Source organism: Bos indicus, chromosome 7, assembly GCF_029378745.1.
Source record: "Bos indicus isolate NIAB-ARS_2022 breed Sahiwal x Tharparkar chromosome 7, NIAB-ARS_B.indTharparkar_mat_pri_1.0, whole genome shotgun sequence".
In the NCBI taxonomy this organism is placed as follows: domain Eukaryota; kingdom Metazoa; phylum Chordata; class Mammalia; order Artiodactyla; family Bovidae; genus Bos; species Bos indicus.
Genome location: NC_091766.1, coordinates 66,881,973 through 66,903,260, shown reverse-complemented (window position 1 = coordinate 66,903,260; position 21,288 = coordinate 66,881,973). Strand labels below are relative to the sequence as shown.

At 39.9% G+C, this 21,288-nt stretch overlaps 1 protein-coding gene across 2 annotated transcripts in view; it reads right to left on the bottom strand.

Annotated features, from left to right (window-relative positions):
- The window catches only part of SGCD (sarcoglycan delta), a 1,105,251-nt gene that overhangs the window by 804,063 nt on the left and 279,900 nt on the right, over positions 1-21,288 (bottom strand). Inside the window, exon 2 of one of the 2 annotated variants that reach the window (XM_070792124.1) lies at positions 47-162. The exons of the other annotated variant lie outside the window; for it this stretch is intronic. The gene's annotated coding sequence lies outside the window, so the exon portion shown is untranslated. The remainder of the gene's footprint in view (positions 1-46; positions 163-21,288) is intronic. 2 annotated transcript variants of the gene reach the window in all.

The following is a 21,288-nucleotide window of genomic DNA, read 5'->3' as shown; positions in this document are numbered from 1 at the left end:
AGGACCAATGCTACAGCAAACCTGTGCAATAAAATGACATACTTACAATGTGTGCTGGCAGTTTCAATAAGCCCTCAATAAATGTATTTGCTTGATGGTGGTCACGGTGATCGTGATGATGGTGCTGCTGATGATACTGATGCTGATATGGGCAGGACAATACTGTTGAAAGACACACAAGCATGTTTGTGGTTTTGTTCTAAGGTTTTCCTCTTCACTCATCAGCGAGGCCCTCTGTAGTCATTTCCTTAAGGGGGATGATGCAGAAGAGTCAATTTCCCGCTTCAGGAAATGTGTGGTCTCACTGACAAGTAGCAATGGTTTTGGGAACGATGTGCTGAATAAAGTGGAAAATTTTCTACCCTGGTATAAAATCCTGGGATGAGGGGAAAAGGAGGAATCAGGATGCTACTAGGAGGATTAGGGGACAGAGTGGCCTCTGATAGGAGGATCAAACCTGGAGGAGCTGCCAAAGGGACACAGGCCACCTCAAGAGGCCTCCCATCTTCTGTGAACCCATGAGGGTCCGCTGTTTATCTTCCACATCCCTGGGAAACAAGCAAGCTCCAACATCCCATCTACTGGGTTTACATAAATAGTGCTTATCATCTCACTGAGGCTGCCAATAGCTGGCCTTGCAGCCTATGTCCAGGAGGGAACTCCATACGTACTGCCAGCACACTGCTCCCCTGAAACCAAGCAGGACCCTATGGGGCCCTCCTAAGCACAAGAACATTTCTGTGTCCCCCATTCCTTGTTTGTAGGAAAAAAGGTTCAGCCTCCTACACCTTCCATGAGTCCCAAAGGGCCAATTCAAACAGTGACTAGCTGGGGGGTGAGGGAATACAGAAAGAAACAAGAGTGTAGTGATGGGGGACCCTGTTGTGGCTCTCCCTTGAGAGAAGTGCATACATATCTCTGAGTTCCTCTACAGGAACTAATGCCCCCACCCCGGTGGAGGACGGTAACTTCAGGCTGAGCACAAGCAGCCCCCAGATGGGTTAGAACCATGAGACTGATGACTGAGATTCCTGGAACATCACCTTATTAAATCCTCCCCACCAGTCAATCAGATAAAGGTCATGTACCCTGCAGCCCTACCCTCAAACATTGCCTATAAAAATTCTTCCTAGAAAACCATCAACAGGTCTTTTGAACAGACAAACCCTATTCTCTTGCTTGGCTCTGCAATAAAATCTTTCTCTGCTCCAAACTATGACATTTCAGTCTGTCTGGCACACGAACTGGGTTCAACAGCACACTCAGTGATGCTATCTGTCCAGAGTGAACTGTACCTATCCGTGCCCTGGACGCTGATGGACACCTAGTGCATCAGGACCTGTGGGAACAGCTCTCCTGGACATCTAGATGGCCCTTGACAGTCTGGAGAAAGAGGATGTCTGGATGAGAAAGTCACCTTGCACCCATTCCTCGCCCTTACATGGACACAAAGGAAACACCCCAAAACCCCCAGTGCTGCATTACAAGTTTGTAGTTGTTGCTTTTTATCATGGTGACTAATGTTTGTTGCTGGACAAGTAACAAAACTTGCCTGAGTCTCAATTTCCTCTACTATACACGAGGCTGAAATCACTCAGCTCTAAAATTTTATGGTTTCTCTCTCTCTCCACTTTCCCACAGATTAACTGTTCTTCATAAATATGTAGTAATGGCTGAGAAATATTCAGATGTCATCAGTTTTAAGTCACGAAAGATTGAGATGTAAAAAATAATATAAAAATGAAAAGTTGGGCTACTTTAACAGACAGCATGAATTGACTGCCAGGGAGAACTTGCTTATAAAATGCCAAATTAATGGCAGTTTTACTCAGTTTTTATTCACTTCCCTCATTTTCATCTGCTACGATTTTTAAATAGTACTTGCACCTGAGGCCAGAGTGTACTGACGTTAAAACAGATTGCCCAGACTTTAGAACCAACAGTGAAATGAATGTCAGAAATGATAAAATCAGTGATCTTTAGGTAATGGCAGTTGTAGGCACTACCCCTAGTTTACAGAAGGAAACTAAGGCTTTGAAAAGTTAGACAACTTGTCTCACATAATTATTAAATGGAGAAGTCAGAATTCAAGGCCAGGCCTACAAGACTATAAACTCCATGCTCATAATCAGAGACTACTCAGGTACAGATTCTATACATTTTATTCCATGCATCATTTATATTCATCTTGCCTCACTAACTTGCAGATTTAGCTGAATGGCCAAATATCAGAGCCAATCTTCCACCTTTCTTTCTTTCTTCTTTCACCTGACTCATTTACTCAGATCCCCTTCATTTGGAAAACCCATAATTTACAGGTTTGGGTTGAGGTACAGTGTCATCCACTAGAGAAATCATTTAGGGAAAACAAAAGCATGAAACTTTCTAAGAATTTTCTAAGTTACTCCTGAGGTTTTGCAAGTAGGCCACTGACTCTCAGCTTTTTAGACTAGAGCTAAATTCAAAAGGGACTATATTAAAAAAACGAGTCATTCATCTTTCAGAACTAATTTTAAGTGGTTAGAGAATGAGAAAGTTTGTGTAAATATGCTATGGTTATTAAATTCTGGTTTGGTCTACACTGAAAATGGATGTAGGTAAATATCAGCCATAGAATGGTAATTACTCAAGTTTGTGAACTCCCATATTGCTGAAGCCCCACCCGAGTGGATTTCCAACTTAAACTACTATATAATGAGACTGTTTCTGATTTTTCTTTTCATAGCAATAAGACCATACACTAAGAAAGAAAAAGATGGATACGTTTGAATAGATAAAACAGTTTAAACTGGCATGGCAAAAGACACTATGAAAATAAAGTGAAAGTCGCTCAGTTGTGTCCAACTCTTTGCAACATCATGGACTGTAAAGTCCATGGAATTCTCTAGGCCATGATACAAGAGTGGGTGACCTTTCCCTTTTCCAGGGGATCTTCCCAACCCAGGGATCAAACCCAGGTCTCCCACATTGCAGGTGAGTTCTTTACCAGCTGAGCCACCAGGGAAACCCAAAAGATACTATAAACACAGCTAAAAGACAAATGAGGGGCAAAAGATTGACAATGTAGGTAATATACCTATGGTAAATATTTGCACTATCTAAAGAATTTCATCATCAAACAAAACAATCTAATTGAAAAAGGACACAAAAATATAATGACAAAAGCATCAATGACCAATAATCCTTTGAAAAGATAATTGAGATCACCATTAATTAAGGAAATGAAAAATAAGATAGATACGTAATTGCTTTATCTTTCAGATTAACAATGACAAAGTGCATAATACCTAGCGTTGGTAAGAGAAGAGCAATAGACACTCTTATACTACTGATGGAGGGTAATTCTGTAATATCTATAAAATTTTAAGCACAACTACTTTCGACAAATCAGCATCACTTCTGGGTAATTTTCCTATGAAAACACTAGCTGCTGCTGCTGCTAAGTCACGTCAGTCGTGTCCGACTCTGTGCGACCCCAAAAACAACAGCCTACCAGGCCCCCCAGTCCCTGGGATTCTGCAGGCAAGAACACTGGAGTGGGTTGCCATTTCCTTCTCCAATGCATGAAAGTGAAAAGTGAAAGGGAAGTCGCTCAGTCATGTCCGACTCTTCGCAACCCCATGGACTGCAGACTACCAGGCTCTTCCGTCCATGAGATTTTCCAGGCAAGAGTACTGGAGTGGGGTGCCATAGACACTTGCTTAAAGGTACATATATATGTTCAATAATGGTTAATAAAATTTTTAGGAAAAATCTATATTACAATTATTAGGGAAGTGAATGTAAGAATCATAAACCATCCTTAAATAAACTACTATGTGGTCATTAAAATTAATTAGGTATATGTGGATACACTGGTAGGGAAAGAGCTTAATATATTTTCATAATAAAGTTTAGGCAACAAAAGTTGTAAAGCACTATTATATTCCATTTGTAGTGATATCAATAATAGTTATTATCATTAACAACTGCAAATGGTTACTGAAAAATGTCTGTAAGGATATAAATTAATCTGCAAATAGTATTTATCTTTTAGACCTGTGACTAAGGTTGTATTCTGTAAACATCTGTATTGTTTGTCCCTTTGATAATAAGCATGGATTGTTCTTTTCTTCAATTAGAAAATTGCTGGAAAATAGTTTTTAAGCAGTTAATCATTTAATCATTTCACTTTGAAAGGCTTCTAGAATATCCTAAAGCAAGTGAATAGATATATTCTAGGAATGATCATTCTGTATCTCACCAATGATAGTTCAGAATTCAGGGCAAGCATCTGAAGGGGAGTAATTGAATCTATGTTAACAGAGTAGGGTGTTGTTGTTTTTTTTTGGGTAAGATTGAGGAATACATGATGAGAAAATATTTCAGCTTATTTTAATATGTTAGATCATTTAGTTTCTTCTAGGTATTAGTTTAGCCATGTAAGATGGCAATAATTATCCCTACATTACTTTCTTCGTTAGCTGTGCAAAGACAATGAATAACTCCATACAGGTAAAAACAGATATAACCTACAGGATACTCAATAAGTGTGATGAATTCTGTAACTCTGGATAACTCCCAAGTAATACTATATCAGTATTTCTTCAAAAGATACACATTTGCTTTAGTACTTTCCCTGTGATCCACTATCTAAATTGCATCTGCCAGCATGCTTGTGGTCTATGGATTTGTAACATCATCCATCAATCATAGGCAAACTCTTATGACACAATAGGTTGATCAGAGGAAAAGATGGGCCAGAAAAATTCCAGTGTCTGGGAGTTACACTTAAAAGAGCAGAGAGTGATATTATCAATGTTAGTCATATAGCATTTAAACTTCGTTGTAACCTCCTGTGTGGTGGCAATTAAATTTTAGTAGGACCTGTCAGTAGCATTAGTCACCTCCTCCAGATCCTGTACTAGATGATGACTATCCCCCCAAATCTGATAAACACAGAATACAAGAGTCGAATTTTGCTGCCAGATAAAGAAGTTTTGCCAAGAAAATACACTGGTCATAGCAAACACTCTCTTGCAACAACACAAGAGAAGACTCTACACATGGACATCACCAGATGGTCAACACCAAAATCAGACTGATTATATTCTTTGCAGTCAAAGATGGAGAAGCTCTATGCAGTCAGCAAAAACAAGACCAGGAGCTGACTGGCTCAGATCATGAACTCCTTATTGCCAAATTCAGACTTAAATGGAAGAAAGTAGGGAAAACCACTAGACAATTCAGGTATGATCTAAATAAAATCCCTTATGATTATACAGTGGAAGTGAGAAATAGACTTAAGGGACTAGATCTGATAGATAGAGTGCCTGATGAACTACGGACTGAGGTTCGTGACATTGTACAGGAGACAGGGATCAAGACCATCACCATGGAAAAGAAATGCAAAAAAGCAAAATGGCTGTCTGGGGAGGCCTTACAAATAGCTGTGAAAAGAAGAGAAGTGAAAAGCAAAGGAGAAAAGGAAACAGATAAGCATCTGAATGCAGAGTCCCAAAGAATAGCAAGAAGAGATAAGAAAGCCTTCCTCAGTAACCAATGCAAAGAAATAGAGGAAAACAACAGAATGGGAAAGACTAGAGATCTCTTCAAGAAAATGAGAGACACCAAGGGAACATTTCATGCAAAGATGGGCTCAATAAAGGACAGAAATTGTATGGACCTAACAGAAGCAGAAGATATTAAGAAGAGGTGGCAAGAACACACAGATCAGATCAGATAAGATCAGTTGCTCAGTCGTGTCCGACTCTTTGCGACCCCATGAATCACAGCACGCCAGGCCTCCCAGTCCATCACCAACTCCCGGAGTTCACTGAGACTCACGTCCATCGAGTCAGTGATGCCATCCAGCCATCTCATCCTCTGTTGTCCCCTTTTCCTCCTGCCCCCAATCCCTCCCAGCATCAGAGTCTTTTCCAATGAGTCGACTCTTCACATGAGGTGGCCAAAGTACTGCAGTTTCAGCTTTAGCATCATTCCTTCCAAAGAAATCCCAGGCCTGATCTCCTTCAGAATGGACTAGCTGGATCTCCTTGCAGTCCAAGGGACTCTCAAGAGTCTTCTCCAACACCACAGTTCAAAAGCATCCATTCTTCGGCGCTCAGCCTTCTTCAGAGTCCAACTCTCACATCCATACATGACCACTGGAAAAACCATAGCCTTGACTAGACGAAACTTTGTTGGCAAAGTAATGTCTCTGCTTTTGAATATGCTATCTAGGTTGGTCATAACTTTTCTTCCAAGGAGTAAGCGTCTTTTAATTTCATGGCTGCAATCACCATCTGTAGTGATTTTGGAGCCCAGAAAAATAAAGTCTGACACTGTTTCCACTGTTTCCCCATCTATTTCCCATGAAGTGGTGGGACCGGATGCCATGATCTTCGTTTTCTGAATGTTGAGCTTTAAGCCAACTTTTTCACTCTCCTCTTGCACTTTCATCAAGAGGCTTTTGAGTTCCTCTTCACTTTCTGCCATAAGGGTGGTGTCATCTGCATATCTGAGGTTATTGATATTTCTCCTGGCAATCTTGATTCCAGCTTGTGCTTCTTCCAGTCCAGCGTTTCTCATGATGTACTCTGCATATAAGTTAAATAAACAGGGTGACAATATACAGCCTTGACGAACTCCTTTTCCTATCTGGAACCAGTCTGTTGTTCCATGGCCAGTTCTAACTGTTGCTTCCTGACCTGCATATAGGTTTCTCGAGAGGCAGGTCAGGTGGTCTGGTATTCCCATCTCTTAAAGAATTTTCCACAGTTTATTGTGATCCACACAGTCAAAGGCTTTGACATAGTCGATAAAGCAGAAATAGAGGTTTTTCTGGAACTCTCTTGCTTTTTCTATGATCCAGCGGATGTTGGCAATTTGATCTCTGGTTCCTCTGCCTTTTCTAAAACCAGCTTGAACATCAGGAAATTCACGGTTCACATATTGCTGAAGCCTGGCTTGGAGAATTTTGAGCATTACTTTACTAGCGTGTGAGATGACTGCAATTGTGCAGTAGTTTGAGCATTCTTTGGCATTGCCTTTCTTTGGGATTGGAATGAAAACTGACCTTTTCCAGTCCTGTAGGCACTGCTGAGTTTTCCAAATTTGCTGGCATATTGAGTGCAGCACTTTCACAGCATCATCTTTCAGGATTTGGAATAGCTCAGCTGGAATTCCATCACTTCCACTAGGTTTGTTTGTAGTGATGCTTTCTAAGGCCCACTTGACTTCACATTCCAGGATGTCTGGCTCTAGGTCAGTGATCACACCATCATGATTATCTGGGTCATGAAGATCTCTTTTGTAAAGTTCTTCTGGGTATTCCTGCCATCTCTTCTTAATATTGTCTGCTTCTGTTAGGTCCATACCATTTCTGTCCTTTATCGAGCTCATCTTTGCATGAAATGTTCCTTTGGTATCTCTGATTTTCTTGAAGAGATCCCTAGTCTTTCCCATTCTGTTGTTTTCCTCTATTTCTTTGCATTGATCGCTGAAGAAGGTTTTCTTATCTCTTGCTATTCTTTGGAACTCTGCATTCAGATGTATATATCTTTCCTTTTCTCCTTTGCTTTTCACTTCTCTTCTTTTCACAGCTATTTGTAAGGCCTCCCCAGGCAGCCATTTTGCTTTTTTGCATTTCTTTTCTATGGGAATGGTCTTGATCCCTGTCTCCTGTACCATGTCACGAACCTCACTCCATAGTTCATCAGGCACTCAAGAACTGTACAAAAAGATCCACGACCCAGATAATCACAATGGTGTGATCACTCACCTAGAGCCAGACATCCTGGAATGTGAAGTCAAGTGGGCCTTAGAAAGCATCACTACAAACAAACCTAGTGGACATGATGGAATTCCAGTTGAGCTATTTCAAACCCTGAAAGATGACGCTGTGAAAGTGCTGCACTCAATATGCCAGCAAATTTGGAAAACTCAGCAGTGGCCACAGGACTGGAAAAGGTCAGTTTTCATTCCAATCCCAAACAAAGGCAATGCCAAAGAATGCTCAAACTACTGCACAATTGCACTCATCTCACACGCTAGTAAAGTAATGCTCAAAATTCTCCAAGCCAGGCTTCAGCAATACATGAACTGTGAACTTCCCGATGTTCAAGCTGGTTTTAGAAAAGGCAGAGGAACCAGAGATCAAATTGCCAAGACCTGCTGGATCATCAAAAAAGCAAGAGAGTTGCAGAAAAACATCCATTTTTTTGTTTACTATGCCAAAGCCTTTGACTGTGTGGATCACAATAAACTGTGGAAAATTCTTTAAGAGATGGGAATACCAGACCACCTGACCTGCCTCTTGAGAAACCTATACGCAGGTCAGGAAGCAACAGTTAGAACTGGACATGGAACAAAATACTGGTTCCAGATAGGAAAAGGAGTTCATCAAGGCTGTGTATTGTCACCCTGCTTATTTAACTTTATGCCGAGTACATCATGAGAAAGGCTGGGCTGGAGGAAGCATAAGCTGGAATCAAGATTGCCGGGAGAAATATCAATAACCTCAGATATGCAGATGACACCACCCTTATGGCAGAAAGTGAAGAGGAACTCAAAAGCCTCTTGATGAAAGTGAAAGTGAAGAGTGAAAAAGTTGGCTTAATGCTCAACGTTCAGAAAACGAAGATCATGGCATCTGGTCCTATCTCTTCATAGGAAATAGATGGGGAAACAGTGGAAACAGTGTCAGACTTTATTTTTGGGGGCTCCAAAATCACTGCAGATGCTGATTACAGCCATGAAATTAAAAGACACTTACTCCTTGGAAGGAAACTTATGACCAACCTAGATAGCATATTCAAAAACAGAGACATTACTTTGCCAACAAAGTTTCGTCTAGTCAAGGCTATGGTTTTTCCAGTGGTCATGTTTGGATGTGAGAGTTGGACTCTGAAGAAAGCTGATTGCTGAAAAATTGATGCTTTTGAACTGTGGTGTTGGAGAAGACTCTTGAGGGTCCCTTGGACTGCAAGGAGATCCAAGCAGTCCATTCTGAAGGAGATCAGTCCTGGGATTTCTTTGGAAGGAATGATGCTAAAGCTGAAACTGCAGTACTTTGGCCACCTCATGTGAAAAGTTGACTCATTGGAAAAGACTGATGCTGGGAGCGATTGGGGGCAGGAGGAGAAGAGGATGGCAGAGGATGAGATGGCTGTATGGCATCACCAACTCGATGGACGTGAGTTTGTGTGAACTCCAGGAGTTGGTGAATGACAGGGAGGCCCGGCATGCTGCAGTTCTCAGTGTGGCAGAGAGTCGGAGGCACCCGATGGCCTGCACTGAGCTGAACCCTGGCCTCCTCATGCACTGCTGGGTGCATAATTCACAGCAAAGCCAACACCAATCTGACACTCACATCCACTTTCTCCCTTATGATCTTTCTCCATTGAAAAGGCAAAGATTAATTACAGGAAGGTTTCCTCAGTCTTCCCCACAGAAAGAGGTGGTCAGGAGACACTGATCTTCTCAAAAAGACTACAGAGCCAACTGTCAAGCCTACTTTCTTCCCTGATAAGAGACAGATGGGGTGGAACAGTTACCTCTCCCCCATCCTTGCTTCTGTCTGGAATGCAGGCATGCCTCATGTGGAAGCCAAGCTAAGTCTAAGAGGAGAAGGCTGAGAATATCAGAGATGAGTACTTTGATATCACCGAGTTCCTTAGTCAGAGTCAGGAGCTACCTCCTTCCTCAGAGTTCTTTTCCATTAGAAAAAAAAAAAATTCTGTTTAACTCAATATTAGATGGATGTTCTGCTACTTGCTGCTGAAAATCATTTCTAATACATATTTAGTGTCAATGGCAACCCACTCCAGTGTTCTTGCCTGGAGAGTCCCAGGAATGGGGGACCCTGGTGGGTTGCCGTCTATGGGGTTGCACAGATTCAGACACGACTGAAGTGACTTAGCGGTAGCAGCAGTGTCAGTTTACTAATATGTAAAATGGGGTGAGTAATGTTTATCTTCCAGTGATGTACAGAAACATACATAACATCTAGGTATACAAATAGGACAAAATGTGTGATATATTCACATATTCAAATCAGTGCTCAAGTGATAGTCCTTGGAGAGGCTCTATCTGACAACTCCATGTAATTAGCATCTCTCATCATTATCCACTTTATTTTTCTTCATACAAATTTGTATGAAAGAAAAAAATAGTATCAGCTTTTGTTTCTCTACTTATTGTCTGAGACTCTCTACTAAAATGAACCCTTCATGAGACTAGAAACTTTGAGTTTATCGCTGTAACTCCAGCACTTGGAAAAGTGTTTAGCACCTAAATTACATTCAATAAATATTTATCAACTACTGAATGAACAAATTAGGGTATGTAACATGTTGAGGCATATAAACACCATAATACATGATAGTGGTTTAGCTATTGATAAAACAGCTAAATAGAGAGTAATGGTTAATGCACAAGCCAACACCCACTGAGAGAGACAGAGCCTGACAGCAAGAGGTCATTACTCTACCATGGAGATGTAGCATACTCATGCATATAAAGTCATATATACAGATGTTTACTGCAACACATCTCTTGTTAGAGCAAAACAATGCAATTTAAAAATCCACAGATATGCAAAATAAATTGTGCATTCATGTCTCCCTTCATTAATCACAACCTTGTGAAGGGGCTCACATAACTCAATGAAGTTATGAGTCATGCCTTGCAGAGTCATTCAAGACAGATGGGTCACAGTGAAGAGTTCTGACAAAATTTGACCCACTGGAGGAGGAAATGGCAACCCACTCCAGCATTCTTGCCACAAGAACCCCATGAACAGTATGAAAAGGCAAAAAGATATGACACCAGAAGATAAGCCCCCCAGGTCAGAAAAAGTCCAACTGGGGAGGCATGGATGGATAATTTCTAATAACTTCAGAAAGAATGAAGCACCGGGCCAAAGCGGAAATGACACTTAGTTCTATATGTGTCTGGTGGTGAAAGTAAAATCTGATGCTGTAAAGAACAGTACTGCATAGGAACCTGGAATATTAGGTCCACGAATCAAGGTAAACTGGACGTGATCAAGCAGGAGATGGCAAAACTGAACACTGACATCTTAGGAATCAGTGAACTGAAATGGATACGAATGGACAAATTTAATTCAGATGACCATTATATCTACTACTGTGAGCAAAAATCTCTTTAAAGAAATGGAGTAGTCCTCATAATCAACAAAAAAGTCTGAAATGCAGTACTTAAGTGCAATCTCAAAAAATGACAGAATGATCTCTGTTAATTTTCAAGGTAAACCAATAAACAAACAGTAATCAAAGACCATGCCCCAACCACTAATGCCAAAGAACATGAAGCTGAACTTCTAGAATTAATACCAAAAAAAGATGTCCTTTTTTTTTTAATTTTATTTTATTTTTAAACTTTACATAATTGTATTAGTTTTGCCAAATATCAAAATGAATCCATCACAGGTATACATGTGCTCCCCATCCTGAACCCTCCCATAGTGGATTGGAATGCAAAAGTAGGAAGTCAAGAGATAACCAGAATAACAGGCAAGTTTGGCCTTGGAGTAAAAAATGAAGCAGGGCAAAGGCTAACACAGTTTTAGCAAGAGAACATGCTAGTCATAGCAAATACCCTTTTACAACAACCCAAGAGATGAGTCTACATATGGCCATCACCAGATGGTCAATAGTGAAATCCAATTGATCATGTTCTTTGCAGTCAAAGACAGAGAAGCTCTATACAGTCAGTAAACACAAGACCTGGAGCTGACTGTGGCTCAGATCATGAACTCCTTATTGTCAAATTCAGACTTAAATGGAAGAAAGTATGGAAAACCATAAGACCATTCAGATATGACCTAAATAAAATCCCTTATGATTATACAGTGGGGGTGACAAATAGATTAAAGGTATTAAATCTGGTAGACAACATGACTGAAGATCTATGGACAGAGGTTCATAATGTTGTGTATATGAGGCAATGACCAAAAAAAAAAAGACAAGAAGGTAAAGTGGTTGTCTGAGAAGGCCTTATAAATAGCTGGGAAAAGAAGAGAAGCAAAAGGCAAAAGCAAAAAACATATACCCAACTGATTGCTGAGTTTCAGAGAACAGCAAGGAGAGATAGGAAGCCTTCTTAAGTAAACATTGCAAAGAAATACAGGAAAACAATAGAATGGGAAAGACTAGAGATCTCTTCAAGAAAGTTGGAGATACCAAGGGAACATTTCATGTCAGGATGGGTATGATAAAGGACAAAACAACCTCAGATAGGTATATGATATAACTCTAATGGCAGAAAACGAAGAGGAACTAAAGAGCCTCTTGATGAGGGAGAAAGCGGCTAGTGAAAAACCTGCCTTGAAACTCAGCGTTTAAGAAACCAAGATCATGGCATCCAATCCCATCACTTAATGTCAAACACAAGGGGAAAAAGTGGAAACAGTGACAGATTTTATTTTCTTGGGCTCTAAGATCACTGTGAATGGTGACTGTATCCATGAAATTAAAAGATGCTCGCTCCTTGGAAGAAAAGCTATGACAAACCTAGACAGCATATTAAAAAGCAGAGACATCACTTTTCCAACAAAGGTCTGTATAGTCAAAGGTATAGTGTTTCTAGTAGTCATGTATGGATGTGAGAACTGGACCTTAAAGAAGGCTGAGTCCCAAAGAATTCATGCTTTTGAATTGTGGTGCTAGAGAAGACTCTTGAGAGTCCCTTGTACTGCATGGAGATCAAACCAGTCAATCCTAAAGGAAATCAACCATGAATATTCACTGGAAGGACTGTTGCTAAAGCTGAAGCTCCAATACTTTGGCTACCTGATGCAAAGAGCATTGGAAAAGATCCTGATGCTGGAAAAAACTGAAGGCAACAGGAGAAGGGGGCAGAAGAGGATGAGGCAGTTAACAGCATCACTGACTCAATGGACATGAAATTGAATAAACTCTGGGAGATAGTGGAGGACAGAGGAGCCTGGAGTTTTGCAGTCCATGGTGTCACAAAGAGTCAGACACGATTTAGTGACTGAACAAAAACAACAACATCCGTGTCATGGAATAATGTGATCATCCTGACAGAGGATGAGTGAGTGGATGGATGAAATGGAGTGAGGGCTAGAAGAGCAGAGTGAGAAGGCTCATCTTAAGTAAAGGAGACCTAACTCTCACACCTGGACTGCTCTAGATTAGTACTGACACTTGTTGACCGTTTTGAGGCTCTGCCTTAGAGGTCTTTAATCCTGCAGTGTTGTCCATCAAATATATACCCTGTGTGTGTGTGTCCTACTAACTAAAAGGCTTACAAAGACAATGAACAAAACTTCCATTTTTCAAAAAGAAGAGCTACTTGTCAAAATGGAAAAGAAAATTGCAAAGGAAATTTGAGATTATTGAATTTGGCTTCCTCTTTTAAAGAACAAATAGCAAACTTAGTGAGACTACAAGTAAACTTGATCAATCTCATAAGGATAGTGGATGATAGAGTTGAGAGTAGTAATACTTTCTAAACAATACACTACTGATGGCCCATTGGGTGGCAGGTGCTGACCTAAACATCTTACACACTAGCTCTTTTCATCCTCATGACCACTCTGAGAGGCAATTTACAGTCAATTCTCTTGTAAAGAAGCTTAGAAACAGCCAGTTACCAGAGATCTCAAACGCTCCTATGTCAGAGGCCCAGGGTTCAAACCAAGGCTGGTCTGACTCCAAGTAGCATCCCATACATCATGCATGTTATCCTCACCCCACGTGTCTTCTGCATAGTGTGGTGAAACAATTCAAACAGAACATCCCTTGGCCATTCTCGATCACATTCATTTTCACTTTTATGGGAGATGATCCGAAAGTTGATTATCATGAACTCTTGGATATACTTTTAAAAAACATTTTGATAGTCCTCCCCATTTTGAAGTATGCACATTCAGCTCTGCATGGTTTCTTCCAGGCAAACAAAGACAAATAGTCAATCAACAGGATGGCCTGTCAACAGATTCCAATAATGCAATGTTCTAATAAAAACTAGTTGTCTGTCCTAGAGATCTAGCACATGTATGCATAAAAAGACATAGACATAGATGATCACAGCTACACCTATTTCATAAAACCAAAATAATGCAAGGTGAACGCCCACCCACATGTAAATAAGTTGTAGTACATCTAAATCTTCACATACTAATCAGCACTTAAGAAGAATGACCTAAATATATGTGTTCATGTAAACAATCTACAAAATACACTGTTAAGTGAGAAGAAAAACATAGAAGTAATCATAAAATATGGTCCCATTTACTTAAAATAACCACAAAGCAAAACATATATATTGCTCTCTGCACCAATTATACAGTGTACTCATGCCAAAACATCCATAAGACATACACACTTAACTAATATTAATGAGGTAAGGAAGAGGTTGAAGGGTTGGGGTGCAAGTGCAAAATTCCTCTGTTCTTCCCTACAAGAACTTTACCAAATAAATATGTATTACTTTATACTTGTACAGTAAAAAAAAAAAAAAAATACTAAAACCATTAGTCAGGAATGGAGTCTGAAAATAACAATGTGCCCCGTGCAACATATAAGCAAATCTCACACTTAATTCCAAGTTTCCTTTCATGAGAAGTCTCTCAAATACTAGACAGTTATCATTTAGGAAACAGAACAATTTATTTTTCAATATAGAACATCCACAAAAAATATACATTTTGATTGTACACTATCTTTGCTTGGCTCTGAGAAAACAATGATCACTTTAATGCCTGTTTCACATAAAAACAACGACAGTGAGCACCACCACAATATCCCACCCTCATGCTGAAGCAGCTTATCTGATTAGTGAATAGTCCCAGGGAAGAGAAATCGAAAAACTCTGTAATTATTTACATTCCTTCCTGAAAAGAAAACAAGAATGATCCTGGGAAAGGTAAAATACACTGACGTATTCTTCTGAAGAATGCTTCTGACTCCTGTGTCCGGAAGCCCCACACCATCTACAGCAAATTAAGAGGAAATGGGTTAAGGACATCAAGGCGGTGAAAGCAAATTGTCCATTCACTCCCGGCCGCCTCAGAAGTCATTACTGAACATATTCCAGAGGATAATAAATAAAACTGATTGGGTGTGTGGTTAAGAGCTTTAAAGGAACCTGAAGCACCTTTAAAGAGAATTGTGCTGAGAGAAGAGTATTAAAAAATGAGGTATTTCCTCTCTTCACATTTAAATGTGGTGGCTTGGGAGAGAAACCATACTTGAAATGGATAGGAGTAATTTTCCATCATTATGGAAACCTTAAACCACCTCTGACTGCTTCCACCATCATCTCTTAACATCCTAGTAAATTGCAGTTATTTGTTCCAAACAAACAGAAAGGCCCATGGTAAAATGGAGCAATTTAAGGCTGCAAGAATACGACACCTGTAATTCAATTTCATGGCAGCTGGTTTCACAACATGCTCCTCTACCTCTGCTTATGACATAGGAAACTTCCCTCCAAGTGTAACAACTCTTCTCTCACTAAGCCGTGGACTCAAGGCGATAAGTGGACCTTAAATGGACAGAGACACTCATCACAGGCGAGGTATAACTCAGGTTCACTTCCCCGGGCAGCTTGACATCCACAAGGCACTGAGGCTAGCAGGGAATTATTAAAGTCTCAACTCCCAGTACAAAGCAAGGAAGGATTCTAGAAGAAGTGTTCTGGGGAAAAAAACACCCACCAATTATCACAACAAATCTCTAATATGCAACACAATAAAGAAGGAGCTATAAAAATATGTGTTTGCATATGTATATATGTATATATTTAGAAAACCTAAACTATCTTTTGTAAAAGAACTGTAAATAAAACACAAGCCTGCTAGTAACTATGACTGATTAAAATCTGATTGGTGGAATGAAATCTTAAGAAGTTAATCAACATCTGGAGACTATCTAAACCAGTATTAGTATTAATAATATTACTGAATGAGTACTTACCCTTGTGCTAACTGACTTCAGTATATTCTCACGACTTCAAGAACTGTAGACTGCCACTGTCACTTCCATTTTAAAACTGAGAAAACGAATCTCAGAAAGCTTTATACTCACCCAGAGTCACACAGCATATAAGAGACTAAAGCAGACACTCAAACCCTGGCAGGGAGATTCACACCTAGCTGCATCCCGCAGCATCCTGCAACTTGCCCATGTGGATTAAGGGAATGCTTTCAAAATGCTGTCATGAAAACTTTAGACTCTGGCTAGTGTTTATAAAGTGCTACCCCACATAATGCCTCACTAATTTCTTCTATCAATACCCTAATAGTAAGAAAGGGTATAATTATCCTCATTTTACAGTTCAGGACAGGGAGACTCAGATGACGCCAAGGGAGTTGCCCAGAGTCTCACAAGTGGCAAAGGAAAACTTGATCTCAGAGCTTGATACCAAAATCTGCCCTCTCTGTAGGTCTGAGACTGGAATATTTGTTGACGTTCAGGGTGTTGAAGTCAAGTTGGTATGAATTCACATTGACTGGGTGGGTGTTTATTAAAAGGACGGTGGTTCTATTTGGATTTGATAAGAATATATATAACCCAGGACTTCCAGATACTTATTTTTGCATCAGAAGTTTCTACTTTTTATAGCTAGAGATTTATCACCTGTGCATCATTAGCTATAGGCAGAATCTGAACTATGGCAGACATAGAGACAGACAGTCCCAAGCTTGGGAGCTCCTTCCTCTACTGGGAGGGAACCAAGGTCATGGCAAGTGCCTCTGATACAGATGAAATAGGCTGAGGGCTAAGATGCATCAAAGAGAGCTCTCAGATGTTGGTACAGCATCAGGTAGCACAGAAGTCTACTTAAAACAAAAGAAAGGATTCCATAGCAAGATCCAGCCTCAGGTTCACAGACACCAGAGAGAATATTTAGTGTCACTACACTCAACTTCTGGTGTACAGGACAAGATCACATGGACTGTCTAAATATTGTGAGAGGAGGCAACGGGGATTCTTGTCCCTTTCTCTGAAAGCTGCCTTCAACAATCTTCACCATCTTAGGTCATGAGCAGTCCCAGGACCTTCTTGTTTGGCCAGCAAATTTAATAATATAGGCAAAGCTGAACACAAAAGATAGACCATCATATCACAGACACCCATGAAAAGGGCATTTCTCTTCTTTTCTTCTCTTCCCACATTGATGGGAGAAAGGGAGATACTAAAAAATGTTTAGTCCAAAAGGAATAGCCACCTGTCTTAAGGGAAAACACCACCCTGGTCATAAACTCGAAGAAAAGGAAAATAGATCTACAGTGTATATAAATGGGTTGACTCTAACTATAGCATTAAGTGACTATGAAAGAAAGCAGTCATTCACATGTGTTACTTCAAATGCAGTTTCCACAGAAATCAGTTCAGGTACAAGGAGTGTTGTGGGGCTAGGAAATAGGAACAAAATCAGAGTATTTGCAATGAAACACCCAAAGGATCAATTTTTCAGTGCTTCAATTTCAGGTAATTTTAATTTTTCTGACTTTGAGGGATCAGTTTTATTTAATATGAAAAAGAAAAATGAGTTGTGAGAAATACAGTAAAACTTTATTTTTTAACAGAGCACCTACTGAATACATTATTGCAATAGTGGAAAGGCAAATAAGCTTGGGTTCTTCCTAAGTAACAGGTCACCTTTATCAGTTATGGAATTATATGCAAACCATTCCCTGAGTCTCTGTTTTCTTATCTCCAGATAGGAAGATAAGAATAAAGCTTTCTTTTTTTTTTTTCCTTTTGAGGAGCTTGTGAGGATTAAATATGACATGAAATATAATTAGAGCAACACCTAAAACGGAGTTAGCACTCAAGAAATGTCATCATCATCACCACTGTTATTGTTCTAGATCATTTTGTGAGCCAAGAGGACAACTCTCAAGCAAAACAAGAAAACTCAGGGAAACTGATGCATGGTATGGCAGAGTTCATAAGTTCTTAATTAATTTCAATCAGATACAGCTATAACTAGATAAGTGTTTCAAGGTGATATCAAATAGTTGATTTAATAAAATTATGAATATAAATTTCAAAGCTTATTGATGAAAAGTATCTGCCTTAAGATGTTAAATTATTCCAGAAAAACTGCCAGTGTCTGGAACTTCTGTTTGTTTTCCTTTTCTATTAAAGTCAATAAACTTCCACTGAACATGGGTGATGAGCTGGCTGCCAAGTTGGTCACTATGGAGGATACAAAGACAAGCTTAGCGATTGCCTTAATGGTGTGTAAGGTACTTTTTTCAATATCCACAATGACAGAAAACCTTTGTCCTTGAATGTTAGCATTGATTACTGGAAACAGTTCAAATGAGTTTACAGCCAAGAGCAGGCAGGTGACTAAACTGAGTAATAAAACCCAGGCCTGCTCCACAGTCAGATTTTCCCATGTGCCTCAAAATAATTCTGAAAGTAATTTTTCAAAGGGCTTTTGCAAATGAGCATTGGCAGCACTGATGAAATTAGTACATGGATCACTAAGGTGACTACTTTGAAAAGACAGCATTAAAATTTCAATATTAAAGGGCTGGAAAGACCCCCGCCCTCTGCAGCAGAGCCCATATTTTCTACTCCCTATTTATATCTTCCAAGGCCACTTAGTCCTGTTATGCACACACAATGCAAGCCAAATCAAGCACCTATTCTACCATCCTACCAACAGTGAAAGACGCCCATAGGTGGTGACCCATGCATTTATCCCTCTTACTTTTCTAAATGGTTCAGGACACTTTCTTATTTCTGTCTTGCTACACTCAAATGAAGCATAACCCATTGCCTTCTGCTGCTAATGTATTTTCTGTTGCTCATGCTACTACCTCAGAAGGCTTCCTAGTATGCAAGCTCACAGGTCTCCTAGAAGGCACAGCAGCTGCAAAGAAACCACTGGAACAGTGTCCAGAGGGTAGTGGGAGTCCTTGCTATGATCCAGTTGAATGGAAAGACCAGAAGAATCCTGTCAGTCCATTTGCAGGCCAAAGCCCCGGTACACCCCAGACCAGTAATTAAGGTGAGCGCTCTGGAGGGAGTGACTCAGAATCACTTCCAAAGGGAAACAGACACGTTAAAGCTTCTCCCAGACATCTGATAGTATGTTTTGACTTTACCCTTGACTGCTGTGTGACCAGGCACACATCACATCACACCTCAAAGCCTAAATTTTTTCATACAGGGATTTTAGTGGTTCCTAATTCATTAGATACTGCAGTGATTAAATGCAATAAAGCATGTGACACAGAGTAAGCACTGAGCAAGGCTTCTCAGTGGTGCTAGTGGTAAAGAACCCTGGCAGTGCAGGGGACATAAGAGGCCTGGGTTCAATCCCTGGGTCGGGAAGGTCCCCTGGAGGAGAAAATGGCAATCCACTCCAGTATTACGGCCTGGAGAGTCCATCGGATTGCAAAAAGGCAAGCACAACTGAAGCAACGTAACACACACGCACAAGCATGTCACCATTATTTATAGTTATTATTTTTTTATTACTTAGAAGGTCTTCAAGACTACAACTATTTGCTTAACCCTTCCAGTTAAACTGTTAAATAACTCACAGATTTTTCTTCATAAGAAACATGTACTTACCAAATACATAAGCACAAAGCCTCTACCATGCCAAACACCATTCTTTTTTCACGTTAAGTTACTCTTTTCACTGAAAACTTGTGTTAGTCTGTAGAAGGTTTGGATTCAATAAGACTTTTAAAAATGATTCTGCAACAGACCAAAAATAAAATGTCCCTCACTTGGTTTAATAAATGCCTTACTTTCCTGCTTTCTGAAGTAACTGATAACCCTTGGTCTTAATTTCTGTCCAGTGGAGATTAAACCTTACCAGGTGATAGTAGGTGAGCCACACAGAGCACGGCTAATTGGATTTTTAATCTTCACTAGTCTTTAGCAACAAACGCCCACAATGTTTATTTGTTGGCTGCAATGTTAAATTGTCAGCCAATTAAATGCCAAAGGGAACAACTGGTTAACTGGATATTTATAGTGATTCATATCTGGTTTTCAGGGAAACATTTTAAATTATTTTCCATCTAAAGTATACAAATTGAAGCTGCCATTGAATTAAAATGAGAAATGTAAATACTCATCACCCAAGGAAAATTATTTTTAAGACAGGTATAATTACTTAAAAATTAAAATATACAGAATAATAATAGAAGCAAGTAAAGAGGAACATATATATTTTTTGTCTTTAAGCAAGGCATAATTCTAAAAATATTAGCTATTGAATATTAGAAGCACAGTAGAGAAGGACTCTAAAGCAAGTGAAAGGTAAATTGGGTTGATAGCTGATATTCCCGATACATTGTTAGAACATCAAAAATTTCAGTCCATGAAACTGACAAGCAAACAATTATACTAATGATTGTTTTCCTTCAGGTTCTAATTATTGAATTCATAGCTAGTTTTTCTCCCAGATCTTTCCTAGCCCGCATTATTAATTTTCCATCATCATATAATCCCAATGCTTTATTTCTTTAAAGTGAGATATGGAATTTTCGGTTACAGTTATGGAATAACATTCCTCAGACTCAGAGTAAGCTGAAAACTACAGCTGTCTGTGTGTGTCTGTTTCAGTATTCTGGAAGAGAAGCTGGAGCCTTGGTATGTTCCAGCTTTGTCCTGTATGGAATCTCTTGTATAAGCCCATTTAGATATACAGATATAAAGCCTAACTACACTATCTTGAAAAATATTGTTTTGGGTGAGATGAGGGGGATGATATAAGCTTTTAACTGTTTCTGCCCAAGGATGTGCTCAGAGACAATGGAGCTGGAACTTGCCAGAAAAGAGATGCATGCCTGAACCAGGTAGACGTCATAAAGCACACCTAGCAAGGGCTTGGTGCTGGGCTGGGGCCAGGATATTGTTGTCCTACCCCTAATGTGAGCAAGCAACTCAGATGTGAGTAAGCATCTGTCAGCTCCTATGAGTGTCTCCCCTGGGCCCTGGCAGGGGCTGGAGGATATGCCCGTTATCACTGACAGTTATCACTGACAGTTATCACCAAGCAACAAAGGAGAGGTAGAGAAAAAAGGAGAGAGGCAGGGGAAGAGAAAGGGAGTGAGGGGGGAAGAGGAGGAAGGAAGAGGAGAAGAAGAGAGAAGGGGAAGGAAGGAAGGGGAACACAGATGAAGGATAGATGAAGGAAAGACGAGGAAAGGAGGGGAGTGGGGAGAAAGAACAAATCACGTCTTTTGTTTGACGTCCTGGAAAACTTATATACAACAAAATCTCTGTTCTGATCCGCAATTGATTATTTTTGTTCATTTATTTACTAAATATGTTT